General features: G+C 43.0%; 1 long non-coding RNA gene across 2 annotated transcripts in view; it reads right to left on the bottom strand.

The window, feature by feature from the left end:
- LOC139350751 (uncharacterized) overlaps positions 1-13559 on the bottom strand; it is a 30309-nt gene that overhangs the window by 14434 nt on the left and 2316 nt on the right. For both annotated transcript variants that reach the window (XR_011603540.1, XR_011603539.1), the window contains one exon: positions 12229-12285. This is a non-coding gene — a long non-coding RNA (uncharacterized lncRNA). The remainder of the gene's footprint in view (positions 1-12228; positions 12286-13559) is intronic.

Raw genomic sequence — 13559 nt, 5'->3', positions numbered from 1 at the left:
TCCTTAGCAAAAAGGGCTTTTTCCTCCTGTAATTTGTCACAGCATTGTGGAGGATGGCAAAAAATTTAATTCGTCACAAAACTGATGCTGCAAAACTGATGCTGCAGTCTTATTCGAGCTTGTGCTTAAATAGATCTTCATTGTGAGGCATCGAAATATTCTGCAGTGCAAGACGACTCAGGAAAAATGTTCTGAATGTGAAGTCAAGTGCTCTCGAGTCTGCAGCATTTCAGCTTAAACATTTCTATCTGTCTGTGCACACTGGAACAACTCAGAAACAATGCACTAAAAACAAAGGCAAATTACCAACTGTGGACAGGCAAAAACATTCAATCCAAAATATATGTTCAGATTTTTTTTTAACTATATGTCAGACTTACCCCTCTTCTCCCCTCTTCCCAACACACACACACACACACACACACCCCTCTTCTGCTTCACAGCCACTTGCTGCTCACGTTTCGGGGTCCATCCCGCATTAATAAATGATTATTTTTGCAGCTCTTATCAAACATCAGCTTACACGCAGGTCTCTGGCATTCTCAGGGAGTGGTACCACCTCTTAAAGGGTTCGGACCTGCTGTTGGTTCTAGTTTAATGCCACGTCACAGAGCCACTGCAGCCTGGATGGGCCTGCGTGACCTAGCTCGGCCCAGATAGGAGCCCTTCGCACCCCAGCCCCCACCGGGACCATACACCCACATTTCAGCCATGGAAAGTAGTGGGGGATGATGTGAAAACGTGATTTATTTTTTGAACTGCAGCCTCTCTGTCCTTCCTGTGATTTCCCCTCTTATTTCTAAATATCAGGCTTTTATCTGACTGAGTGACAGCATGTTCGTCTCAGTCGCCTGTGTCCAATTCAGCTGACTAAGGCTTCAGGAACGCTCCGCAGAGAGTGTTTGTTTGATTTCATATCGAGTCTGCACACACACACACACACACACACACACACACACACACACACACACACACACACACACACACACACACACACACACACACACACACACACACACACACACACACACACACACACACACACACACACACACACACACACACACACACACACACACACACGTCTGGAGTTGTCTGGGTTCCACAGGGTAACACAAGACACGCGAGCACATCTACATGAAACCAACTTTAGCTATTTATACAGGCAGGAATTTTACAAAAAATAACGATGAATTTAGAAGATAACTCTGATCTTTTTTTTCCGGCAGGTTTGCTGGATGTTTAGTAAGGAAAATATTCCAGGACAGAGAAAGAGCATGTGTGTGTGACTTAATGATCGACTCAAGGACGTCCACGTAGCACGCTAAAAATTGAAAAATGAGGAGTGCTAATAGGTCGGAGCATCTCCTAACTGCGGCAGCCGTCGAGTGGTGATGCTGGTGATTTATCTTTAATTGGATTTTACAGAGGGGTCTCCCAGTGGGAGTCGGCGGTCTCATTTCTCGACTGTCCCTAAAACTTTATGCAAAATGTACAGACAAATAAGCGAAGTTGGAGGAGAAAATGCAATTAAAGCTGAAATGTGAAAACCATCCTACATCTGACCTGCATAAGTATTGTTTTGCAAATCTATACAGCAGCACAGAAAATATTCATCTGCATATTTTTACATATATTTCACGTGAAAACACTTTTTTTTTGTTCTGTGTTCCGGTCTTTCCCCATTCATGACTGACCTCGATATTAACCCCAAATCATTGTTAAAAACGAAGCCCTGATCCAATTCTTCAAACAATGTATAGCATTCATTTTGCTGCGACAAAGTTTCGCCTGAACGTTATCACACAGTGCACGTCAGAGAATTTAAAGCATGACTCTGCAAACTTTATTCTCTAACCATACGATGATATGTGATATTTACATTACACTTTCTTTCTTGATATATTTTCTGGGGGGGTTTTATTGGGCAAAATGTCCACATAAATGCCAAACACATAAATCACAAATGAACCACTAGCTCTAACTTTAAATCAAGCATTCTTTTTTTTTTCCTTAAAGTATTAACTCACTGTGGTCTCTGCTGCAGTGTGCAGCCTAGTGAGAGGGGAAAAGAGACGCTGGCTCTCAGGGGTTAAGATGCTAGCAGTCATGTGCCTGTCGGCTGCAACAAAAGCCTGCCTATGTAGGGTGCATACAGATGGAGCGAGCTCCTTTGTGTGCAGTGTTTCACACGTCGCAGCCTCGGAGCTGCCAGGTCTGGCTCTCTGGGCCTGGCTACAGGCCTAGCCAGCAGCTTGTAGCACCTGACGCTGGGCTCTCACTTTGCTTTTCTTCGCTTGGGACGCAAGTGCAGCAAGTTTTTTGAAAGATAATGGAACAGGAGTCCAGATAGTGGGTCACGGAGCTCAACACAAACAATCACAACCAAACACGGCACAGCAGAGCGCGGCGCTGTAGCCAGGCCGGCTCAGATCAGTATGACAGAAGCAATTGTAAGCATGCCTCCCACTCAGGTCTGCCACAAAATATTTGATTTTTCCCTCCTCTGCTGTCTGTCAAATACTCCTGTAAAATAGTCTTCAAGACTACTTGTAACGTGCTGAAATAAATAAAACCAGCCCATGTTTTAATCATGTGTACAGTTGTGCATGATGTGTACATAGTTTTGTATCCTACTATATACACTGTGTGTCTGTGTGTGTCTGTGTATTCTGCTATATTTATACTACGTGCGCCAAGTCTCCGAGCCAAGTTCCTTATAGTGTGCATGTTAGTGTACACAGTGATTAAACTAGCTAATGTCTGGAACGAGCTTTTACATAGAGAGTACAGAGCTGAACAACCAAGAAAGGGTTGAAAATGTTTTTTTTCCTCAGTTTTTCGCTCTGTTTGTCCTGAACGCTGAAGAGAAAATTCCTTTCTGTACACATATATGTGGCATTCAGGGCATTCACACAGTATGCACTTCCTATCTGCGTTCAGACAAACGACACATTCTTATACGCTGCCGAAAACCAAAACTTTTTAAAAGCTTTACATGGCCAATTTCATATTTTCAATCACAAACACACGAAAAAGTTTTTTTCTTTGCTAAGGGTTACACCAATGGGGATTCGGCTATTGTTGCACACAAATCCAAAAGTATACAGCTCAAATGATGCGCTGCAAAAGAAAATCCACTCCTATGTCTGTATTTACGCCAAACAAAAACTTGACCTTGACTGGAATTAAGTTCATTCCGCTCTATACAGCACATAGAAAAATGCCAACTGTGTCACACTGTGCGCTGAAGGTTATTAAATTCTGATAAAACCATGTTATAAACAGAAAAAGTGGTAAAAGAAGCTGAGGCTGATTGAGTGATACTGTCCTATTTATGACAACAGAAATACAATAGGCAGCCATCAACCATGGGTAAAATCTGACACGATGGTTTTACAGTACATTCACTCATGCAGTACTGAGGTGGAAGCTTTTACACAGATTGAGTGAACAGGAGGGGGGTTCGCGATCCTGCCTGAGGACCCTTTAGCAGCACACCTGGCTGTTAGGAGGACGCAGCCTTTGACATTTTAAATGCAGGACAATATCTCTGAGCACCAGGACACCCTGCTGTCATAGCTGCACTTAAAACCCACATAGAGTGGATTGAAATGCTGTGGTGATCCAGCATTATTCATTTATTTCAAGCACATAGCCCACTGCTTGCACCGAGTTAACTTTTGAATTTTTTTTTTTACATACTCAAGCATTTAATTGATGCAAAAATACTGTTGATTTTGGATTGTGAAAGTCCCGAACCAGCCACTTAGCTATAGATGCTACACTCCATAAAAAGTTAATTCTGCGTATCCTTCCAAAAATCATAATGACTCTTTAATGAGACGATACTCTCTAGATATTCTTCTCAAATAGGCACAAAAACAACTGCTTGACAACGTTAGGACACATACTGTAATGGCTTGGCTAAAAGCACTTTTACTTAAGCATATCAAAGTATTTTAAAATGACTCAGACGCTTTTATAAGGCTAATAACATATTAGAAACAGACTTTTAAGATTGGCATGGAAAAAATTGCATGTTAGCAAGGTTAGCACCCTTTTTAAAAGGGGTGAGCACTGCTAGCCTGAAGCTATCTTAACATATTAAAGTTGACAGCCTCCATAAGTTTTCAGCAGAAATGCTAAGAATGCTAAAGTTTTTTTGTTTGCTTCTAAATATGCAACACTTCTTTTTTTCTTACTTTTTTCTTTAACATGTGAAGTTCCCACAGAGGAAAAGTATCAAATTAAAGGAAAGTGTTACTTTATCTCTTTATAAATGGCACGATTGTCATTTCTCCTGCCCTCACACTTGAAGCTAGTGAGGTGCAATTAGCTCCCACGTATCGTCACGTATTGTTCCACACCATGTTACAAATTTTATGAAGAGTGTAAATACTCCAAGATCAGGAAATGAAACTCTGCAAGCCTGTAGCCACAAATGCTCCGGTGTGTGTGTGTGTGTGTGTGTGTGTGTGCGTGTGCTCTCTCGTGTCTTTTACACACATACACACACACACACTCACTGTCACTCAAACAAGCTGTTGCTATAAGTTGTATGTTAATTAAACCTTTGTCAGTATATCCTGGAGAGTATTGGCTCCCATTTCCTGACCCTGCTCCCTGCTGTCATCAACCATGTCCTAAAACACATACACACATGCTTATACACACGTATACACACCACATGCTTGAGTTACATACTACCAGGACAGGCCGGCTGGGTGCCTGACAACCACAGCGACGGAGCAGACGTGAAGGAGGGAGGGGGGGAAAAAAAAAAAAAAGGTACCCTAGCGTGTTAGTTTTCTGCCAGGGAGTCCCTATTGACCTGTTAAACCTTTGTGACTGGAACAAATGCAAATGGCGCTGACTTGTTCACACAAAACACTAAAGGCCCATTCAAATGAGGCCCCGGGCCACAATGCAGCAGTGGCCGAGCACTCTGTGGAGGCAGGGCAGCCCCCAGTCTGAGAGAGAGAGAGAGAGAGAGAGAGAGAGAGAGAGAGAGAGGAGAGAGAGAGAGAGAGAGAGAGAGAGAGAGAGAGAGAGAGAGAGAGAGAGAGAGAGAGAGAGAGAGAGAGAGAGAGAGAGAGAGAGAGAGAGAGAGAGAGAGAGAGAGAGAGAGAGAGAGAGAGAGAGATTCTTTTAACCATTGCACAGTTCATTCTGGCTGTCTGGTGGAGAGCAACCATCCACTCTCATTACTTCTCCTTCATGAACACAGACACACAGACAAGATAATGTTGCCTTACACCTTTGTACTAAGTCCTGCCCTTAATAAATCGCAAACACTGCTACACTGCCATAAACTTAACCCCATAATTAACTTGCATGTAATACTTTGTAATTGGACGCCGGTGGACCTCAACTGTTCCTGTTATGGTGTCATGCTTGATAATCAGACACTGTTTAATTCTTGCAAAGGTACTCGGTGTGTCCCTGTGGTTAATATTGTACCTTTGTTTTAAATTCTGTCCAGGGGTAAAGAATAGGAAATGAAGCGAGAGACCAAGTGGGAAGCTGAGATGAGAAGGGGAGAAAGTGGCACAGAAACACAGAGATGATCTCAGAGAGAATAAATAACGCGCAACAATATGAGAGAGCAGCTTCCCTCTTGGACTAATAATTCAAATAGGTTTAATACAGGGGAAACAAATAATCCCAAGCAAGTAAGCAAGGTGTTTACATGCCACAAAAATGGAAGAAAGTCAGACAACCCAACCGAGGTTTCCACAATCAGAGTACGAGCTATTCAAACTGAGATCTGTATGAGTCAAGCCACAATTGGGTTAACTTGGTTACAAAAACAAAATTCTTCTGCACGTGAGAATGAATGAATGTGAAGATAAATGCAGTCAAGGCACTGTGGGAGGCTTTGGGATGAAAACATCTATCAAAATGCCAAACCTTTAAATTAAATATGGCATTGTGTGTGCAGGACAGAGACTCACTAGACTGTAAATATGGCAAAAATGTGTCATTTCTGTAAGACTTCCTGAAAGAATATGCTTTCTTTTTTAATAGTATACAGCACGTTATACCTGTGGTCGTCAGTCAGGAGGCTGAGGATGGCTCTCAGCAGCACATCTGGACACAATCTGATCTGATGTATGCTGCCTACTGGACCTCCACTAGACCGGTTCTATCAAATGAAAGGTTTTATTTCAAAAGTCGTGATGAGGTGGGAGGTAAACCAACCAGCCCTGGTCACTTCATACATCCTCTCGTTCCAATACATTGTAAATGTGTAGAAACTGAAGTCAGAGTATTTATTTGATGTAGAAAATCTAAAAAGTGAAAAAGTGACAGCTCCTTTGCATGATTAACACTTCAACTGTTTCAGGTTTTAGAAAGATTTCTCTGACTCTAAATTGTTTCCTTTGTAAGTGGCATAATGGTTTCTGTCTGGATTCAACTGATCAGTAAATTTCATGAAAAAGAAACTTTCAGATTTTAGACAATACTGGAGATATTTAGTATGCAATTACCAAAGCACTGACCTCCATGAGTCACTTAGTATCACATTTTCCTTGTTTGCACTTTTCTCAGACTTACTAACTCTTGTTTCAGATCCACTCCCACCTCTGGCAGTGGCCCGTGGTCCCACCATTCTCCATCACCTGACCCACTCCGCCTACCTGCATACCTGCTCCCACTTTTCCTATCAACCCTCATATTGACCAGCCCACTTCCATTCATCCCCCATCAGATCGTGTAGCGTGCCTCTGCCTTGGCGTTGCAGTCATTTTCTCTGCCTGCCGGAGTTTGCGTGTTACGGACAGCGTGTTCGCCGCTCAGCTGGGCATTGGCCAGGAGTCCCCTTGCCAAGTCCATGGAAGCTAGTGCCCCTGACGGACACCTCCTCTGCTCGATGACTCGCCAAATTATCCCCGTCCACCTGGGCATGTCAGGTAATCATCATGAAACGCTCACCTTTCACCTGACAGACGCACTTCAGCTGCCTGTCATTCTGGGGTTTCCATGGCTCGTCAGACATAATCCACACACTGACTGGTACCAGGGAGTTATTCTGGGCTGGAGCTGACGCCGTCATGCTGTGTGTCTTGGATCTGCCCTGTCTCCTACGCCCACTGATTCCTCTGCTTATCTCTGCCATCATATATCTGGATTTGAAAGTGGTCTTTAATAAAGCTCAAGCCACCTCTCTGCCATCGTCCCTACCATCGTGCCATCAACCTCCTCCCGGGCAGGCCTCCACCCAGCTGTCACCAGCAGTGGCTGCTTCTTCGTGAACAAAAAAGGACAAATTCCAAGTCCCTGCATCAAGTACCAGGGTCTCAAAAACAGGAAATCAAAAAATAGGTAACCTCTCCCCTCTGCTTCAAGGGGCCTCTGTTTTTGCAGAGATGCACCGATCGATTGGCTGATGACCAGAATGAGCCAGTTTTCAGTATAATCAGCCACGACCAGTGAGTGGCCTATCAGTGTCAGACCTGACTCTGTGCTGGTCAAATTTACACACATGCGGCCCTCCCCCCAAATCGCACCTCCGGCCCCCTGAAAGAAATGAATATTTGCTTTATTTACCTTACTATATTTCCGCTCAATGTGACTGTCTTAACTGTGTTTTAATGTCATTTACGGTTGTGTTTCCTGAAAGCTTTCTCTCCTCTGCAGCCTGTCTGTGTGTTTCACCGAGGGTGGGGCTTTGCCCATCCACTCCCACACACACACACACACACACACACACACACACACACACTGCAGAGCAGAGACTGGGACGTTACTTGGGTCGAGGACAAAGTGTGTTGTTATATAGCTCTGTCGCGCCCGTTTTGGGAAAGTACAAAAATGTTAGGTAAAATAGGATACTGCAATTTATTTTGAGTTGGATTTTATTTGTACAAAACACTCTGCCCAACAATCTGGAGCACTTTGAGATTTGTAAGAGGGAGATTGAGAGTAGGTTCTGTAACCTGGTGCCATTTTGGAGAAAATGTTATTTAATAGTCAATGTTTTATTATACATACAACTGAATTTACCATATTAAAAAGGTATTTTTTGTATGCTGTCAATTATAATTCTGAGAGAGAAATCAGAATCTGCAGAAATGGGACACAGCAGCTCAGACTTCTGAAATCTGAAAACCGTATTAGCCAGAAAACTGCAATCAGTGCATCTCTAGTTTGCTGCACGTTAAACCTCAGGAATGCTGATCACTTTGTCCGCTTCAGGGAGGAAGAGTGTGTCCACTATGAAAATCTGGTGATGTTTTTTGGTCGAGTCCATGCGCCTGCAGTTTTCCAAGCCCTCGTAAATGATATGCTCTGGGACATGCTGACCAAATCTGTTTTTTGTATATTTGGATGACATCCTGATCTTTTCCTTGGGGTTAATCGTCACTGCAGGCAGCATCCAGATGGACTGGCCGTTCCCTTCCTCTCGCAAGCAGTTGTAGCACTTCCTGGCATTTGCCAGTTTCTACTGCTGTCTACTACAGTCCTGTGGCAGCGCCCCCTTAATGCCCTCACCTTCCAGAATGCCCCCTTCACGTGGCCTTCAGGGAGTTAAAGCATCATCTCATCACAGCTCCCTTCCTCACCCTTCCCGACGCCTCACCCAACCTTCTGCTTCTGGCCTTTGTCCAAGACCAGAAGCTTTGCCCCTTCTCGTTCTTCTCTTTCAAAGCATTTTCACTGAGAGAACGACAATTGTGAACTGTCTAGCTTGCACTAGAAGAGAGCCGTTCATGGTCTAGACTGACCACAAGAACCTGGAATACATCCACACGGTGAAGCATCTGAATTCTCACGAGGCCAGGTTTACTCTGTTTTTTGACTGATTCAACGTCACACTTTCTGACTGGCCAGGCTCTAACAATGTGAAGCTCCATGCCATGCCCTGCCCTGCGGGTTCACGTTCAAGGATACTTCTGCTGAGCCAGTGGAGATCTTCCCCCACCTCCTGTATGATGGGAGTAGTCTCCTGAGGAATTAAACATTAGGTAAAGCAGGTTCTCACTGAGCAGCTCCCAGTGGTTCTGCTAATCGCCTTTTATTCCCAGTTCACCTCGGCTTGCAGGTCCTCCAGTGGGGAGCACTCCTCCCGCCCGGCCTGTCATCCCGGGGTTGGACACAGACTGGCTCACCTATGCCAATGTTTCAGGTGCTCCTTGATGGAGCAGGACACTCAGGAGTTTATTGCAACCTCCCCGGTTGCTCATCTAACTGCTGCCTGTTGCTCACCCCCCAGGACTCTGTCACCGGCCTGCCTCCCTCTGATGGTCACACAGTCATTCTTGCGGCTGTACACTGTTTTCCTGAAACTGCTCGTTTCACTCCTCTGTCCAAGCTTCCCTCGGCCAAACTGTTGCTACATTTTTTTCATCTGAATGGTCTCCACAAAGACTGAAGGGTGACCTCAATTCACCTCATTTCTTACTCTTAGGTGCCACCATCAGTTGTCCAATGGGCAGATGAATACACGCCCACCTGCCCCACAGCAACCTGTGCTCCTGCAATTCTCCATCATGCCCCTTCCTCATTTTACTGAGCTTATACACCATTCTGGCCATAAAAAAATCCACTTAAATATTACTGTTTTTTCATAAGAGCATCATGTTACAAAACTTTAATAAAACAACACAAAGAGCTTTTTTCATATTGATGAAAATCATCAAAAAAATCCCACTTCTGCTTTTTTCTTTTAATTTAAAACTGTGGCAACTTCAAACTTGAAACAGTTTGAATTGTAATATTAAGCTGAGATAAGTTAGTACTGCATTAATTCCCCACCCAGTGGAAGGCTTTGCACGAAAAGTAAGCTGACCCCACATCCTGCAGTGGCTCTGCCGGCCATGCTGTATGTGGAGTGACACCTGCAGAGGTCACACATGAGCTAAAACTCTGCAGGGAGAGAGGCCGAGGAAGTGGAGAGGGAAGAGGCACACCAGAGAGAGACGGAGAGATGACGGACCAGTCTGAAATCAAACAGCTCGTCTTAGCAGCCTGAGCACATATAGAACAAGAGGACGAGTGCGGCAGGTTTAAAGAAGTTTAGTTCTATGCTAAAATTTCACTTCATTTGCAAGTAACTATCACGTAGATATGCACAAAAAAAATGAAATGCATTTAGTTCTTCTGTACAAGTACTGAAGCTATTTCTATTTTACATTTTATACTTTCACTCCATTAAAATACTTTTTGTGCTTTTTACTCCTCTACATTTATCTGTCTGCTACAGTTACTAGTTACTTTGACACTTGAGGGTTTATATGTAAAACATATTGCTTACATGATGCACGTATAATTCCTAAACTTTGAACTATCTAACACTGCAAGTCATTAAGTCCAGAGCCACCTGGATCAGCTACAATATTAATGGACTGAAGTTATAGAGTGCTTTTCTAGTCTTGAAATTCTGCTTTAATCAATAATTTACAAATGCATTATTTAACGAACTGGACTATTATTCAGAATAAGTACTTCTCATTCTTGAATTTTTGGAATATTTCACTGCTAATTTCTCTTTTTAACTTTTCTTAAAAAAAAAAAAAAAAAATAGCATGGACAATTTCAACAGATAAGTTTTAAATTGTGGTGGTACTCTTCAGCAAAGGATCTGAATACCTTTTAACATGTTTCCCTCCGGACATGACAGAAGGGCTAAAGTGCACCGAGGGCCGTGAGTCAAATCTCAGGCCCTTAACATCACAGGGAAATGATCTGGCTGAGCTTCCACAAAAAAATAGACATTTTAAAAACTCTTCTGTCTCTCTCCATCTGTCCAAAGCATATCCTGCTGCCACACATTGTTCAAACCCACAGAATGCTATTTCACATTACAGCCAAGCTCCTACTGTTTCTAAATAAACTAAATGTCATGCTTAATCATGGGGAAATGCTATAAATTGATGCGAGAGACATGCAAAAGTTGTCCATTTTGTGTCATGCTGGGGCCATAAAAAGACACCTTTTAGCATCAAAGCATCCAGCAGTAAATACTGTGGCTTCAGTGAAGCCTCACATACAGAATTACTGTATGTCTGGAACAAGCTCGTGGGTGGAGGAAGGGGTTTTTTCCACCTACGAAACGCTTAAGATTAAGAGGAACATCAAGTTTCGAGCAGCTTCAGTGAATTCTGTGCCTGATATTGATCTTACACTACTGGAATTATACTGCACAAATAAACTCCTCCCATGTGGTTGTCAATGTCAGTTAAAACAAACATGATGAACTCCTTGCAAGCAGGAACAGACCAGTTACAAGTGTTTTTGTCAAAAATGCTATTCAGTCAGTCACCTTCAGAGTCTGTTGTCACAAACTTTGCTCTAAACAAGTCAGAAATCTGTCCTTTAGCTTCTGCTGAAGCTTTTTCATGCCATTCTCATTCACTGAACAATTCACTCAAAAGCACATTTTCAAAAGGCATCAACTCCATGACTACAGCATGATGTGATTTACGAAGAGTCAAACATGTTGTGATATTCAGATCAAATCACGGGAGAAAATAAAGATCATAAATTATCACGCAGCAATTTCATTTCATCCCAGAGAGTCTTCTTACACAAAATCCACCATGATCAAATCCCCCGAACTCTCCTACATAATTACTACGTTCCAAATCTAAAGGCAGGCATCTTTCTCCCTCGCTGAGTGCTGACGGTGTTGCTGGACAAAACTGCGGCTCATCGCTCAAGACCTGATTCTGCTATTATGGTCTATTAAAAATACACTCGTCTGGACTGAAGCATCACGCAGGGGCTGTCGGTTTGAGCATTAATCGTCTTATTTTCTGTCTTGCTCTCACTCAGTTTCACAAGACCTGAGGAGGGATCCTCAGAGAGTGTGTTCAATTTGGAGTGCATTCTGTTTCAAAACTCCAGAGATATTAAGAAACGCTGATTTTCGGGATCAAGTTTCAATTTCCACTTTATTCTTCCAATTTCATATGACCAAGTTAGTCCCTTTTAGATTCACAATCTGTTTATCGAGAGATGTCTGGCTGAGAGAGAAGCATAAAACCAAACTGGTTAAACTGATGCACTTAACCTATTATTTATATTAAAAATGTGTAAATTTGCACCATTTTGGAGGGAAAAGGTTGCATAATGAGTAGCTCTGATCCTTCTGCCTCTCAGGTGTGGATCCTCATTAAGAGCGTGACCATAATGACCTCAGCTGGAGTTGTACACACCGTACATACGTCTTTGTACGCATGTGGAGTGTTCGTTTGTGTGTTAGCACGACCATGTGCTCACCTGCGCTGCAGCATCCGAGGCCTCGTGGCTCCGCGTCCGCCTGTGCCCTCACTTGCCCTGCACCAAAAACACAAGGATGCAGAGAAAGACTCGAATCACAAATGAGAAGTGCGGAGCATCACTGCTCCATTGTTTTCAACCCGCCCTGTGAATATTTATCGAGATCAGTGATTGATTAGGACGTGTCGTGCGCAGTTTCACTGCGTGTCGTTCCCCCACAGAGTGCCAACACAAGCAGAGCACAGGACATTCTAACTGGAACATTTCTGCTGCTAAATGTCAGCATTGTTGTGCCGAGCACCAGCTGGAATTTATTCATTCTTCTTTTTAACCGTAAGTTTTGTTAGTAATTATCACTTTAAGTACAACCATTAGCTGAATCGAGGTAAATGCTGTTACTATTCTAACAGAGGAAATGTATGACGAGTTTGACGGCAATATTGTCGCTTTGAGACAACTGGGATGCAGATTGTGCAAAAAAAAAAAAAAAGCAGCCATTCAACAGCAGTTCAGATGGCACAATAATAAAACTGTTCACAGATTCCTTTTCTGCCCTTCAGGAAGGTCAGTGACAACCTCGGCCCTGACGCTGCTGGAGGTCTGCGGGCAAAGCCGGCGGCTAAAGTGGACATGTTCTCCAAGCAAATTCGCCCCCTCTGCTATATTGATACAAGGTTCAAAAAACATACAAGTAAAGGCAAAGAAAAGGCCGCTGCATCTCTCCATGAACAGCAGCGTTCATTAAAAAACGTTCTTTGCCGATCGTGTGTTCATGAGCGTTTGTGTCGTGCTGCAGCGGCTGTGTGTCCCTCCAGTTCAATCTTGCAGGACACACAAATCAAACAGTTAAAGATCCTGCAAACACATGAAGAGGCTGAGTAGGTGGCTTCAGTCAGAATATCTGGTCCTATTTAATTCCTAAAAATCCCCTTTTACTGCAATATGTACAAACCTTGAAAATGAGATTATGTACAATTAGGGTTTAGGTCACGCTGTTTCAACATTTCTTACATTTGCCTTGGCCTGTATTTGAGTCTTGGAACAAGTGTCATCCAACATGAAATGCGTCTGAGAACAAAATTCAAACTCTGTGACCTTCAAACTGAATTAATCCATGACTGGAGTTTGAGATGTCAGTAATTCGATATATATATATATATATAAACACAACCAGCTTTCAATCATCCTGCCTCTTTGTGTTGTGGCTGCAACAGGAAACCTATTCAAATATTTTAGACATTTATCTCTCACCCAGAAGGGTTTATCAGTTATTTTTAGCGTTTGTTCTTTGCATACAATCCCAGTTTTAAGGAATACAAAGGGAAAGAGAA

The sequence above is a fragment of the Chaetodon trifascialis genome, chromosome 22 (genome assembly GCF_039877785.1).
Source record: "Chaetodon trifascialis isolate fChaTrf1 chromosome 22, fChaTrf1.hap1, whole genome shotgun sequence".
Taxonomy (NCBI): domain Eukaryota; kingdom Metazoa; phylum Chordata; class Actinopteri; order Chaetodontiformes; family Chaetodontidae; genus Chaetodon; species Chaetodon trifascialis.
This window is presented reverse-complemented; position numbering and strand designations above follow the sequence as displayed.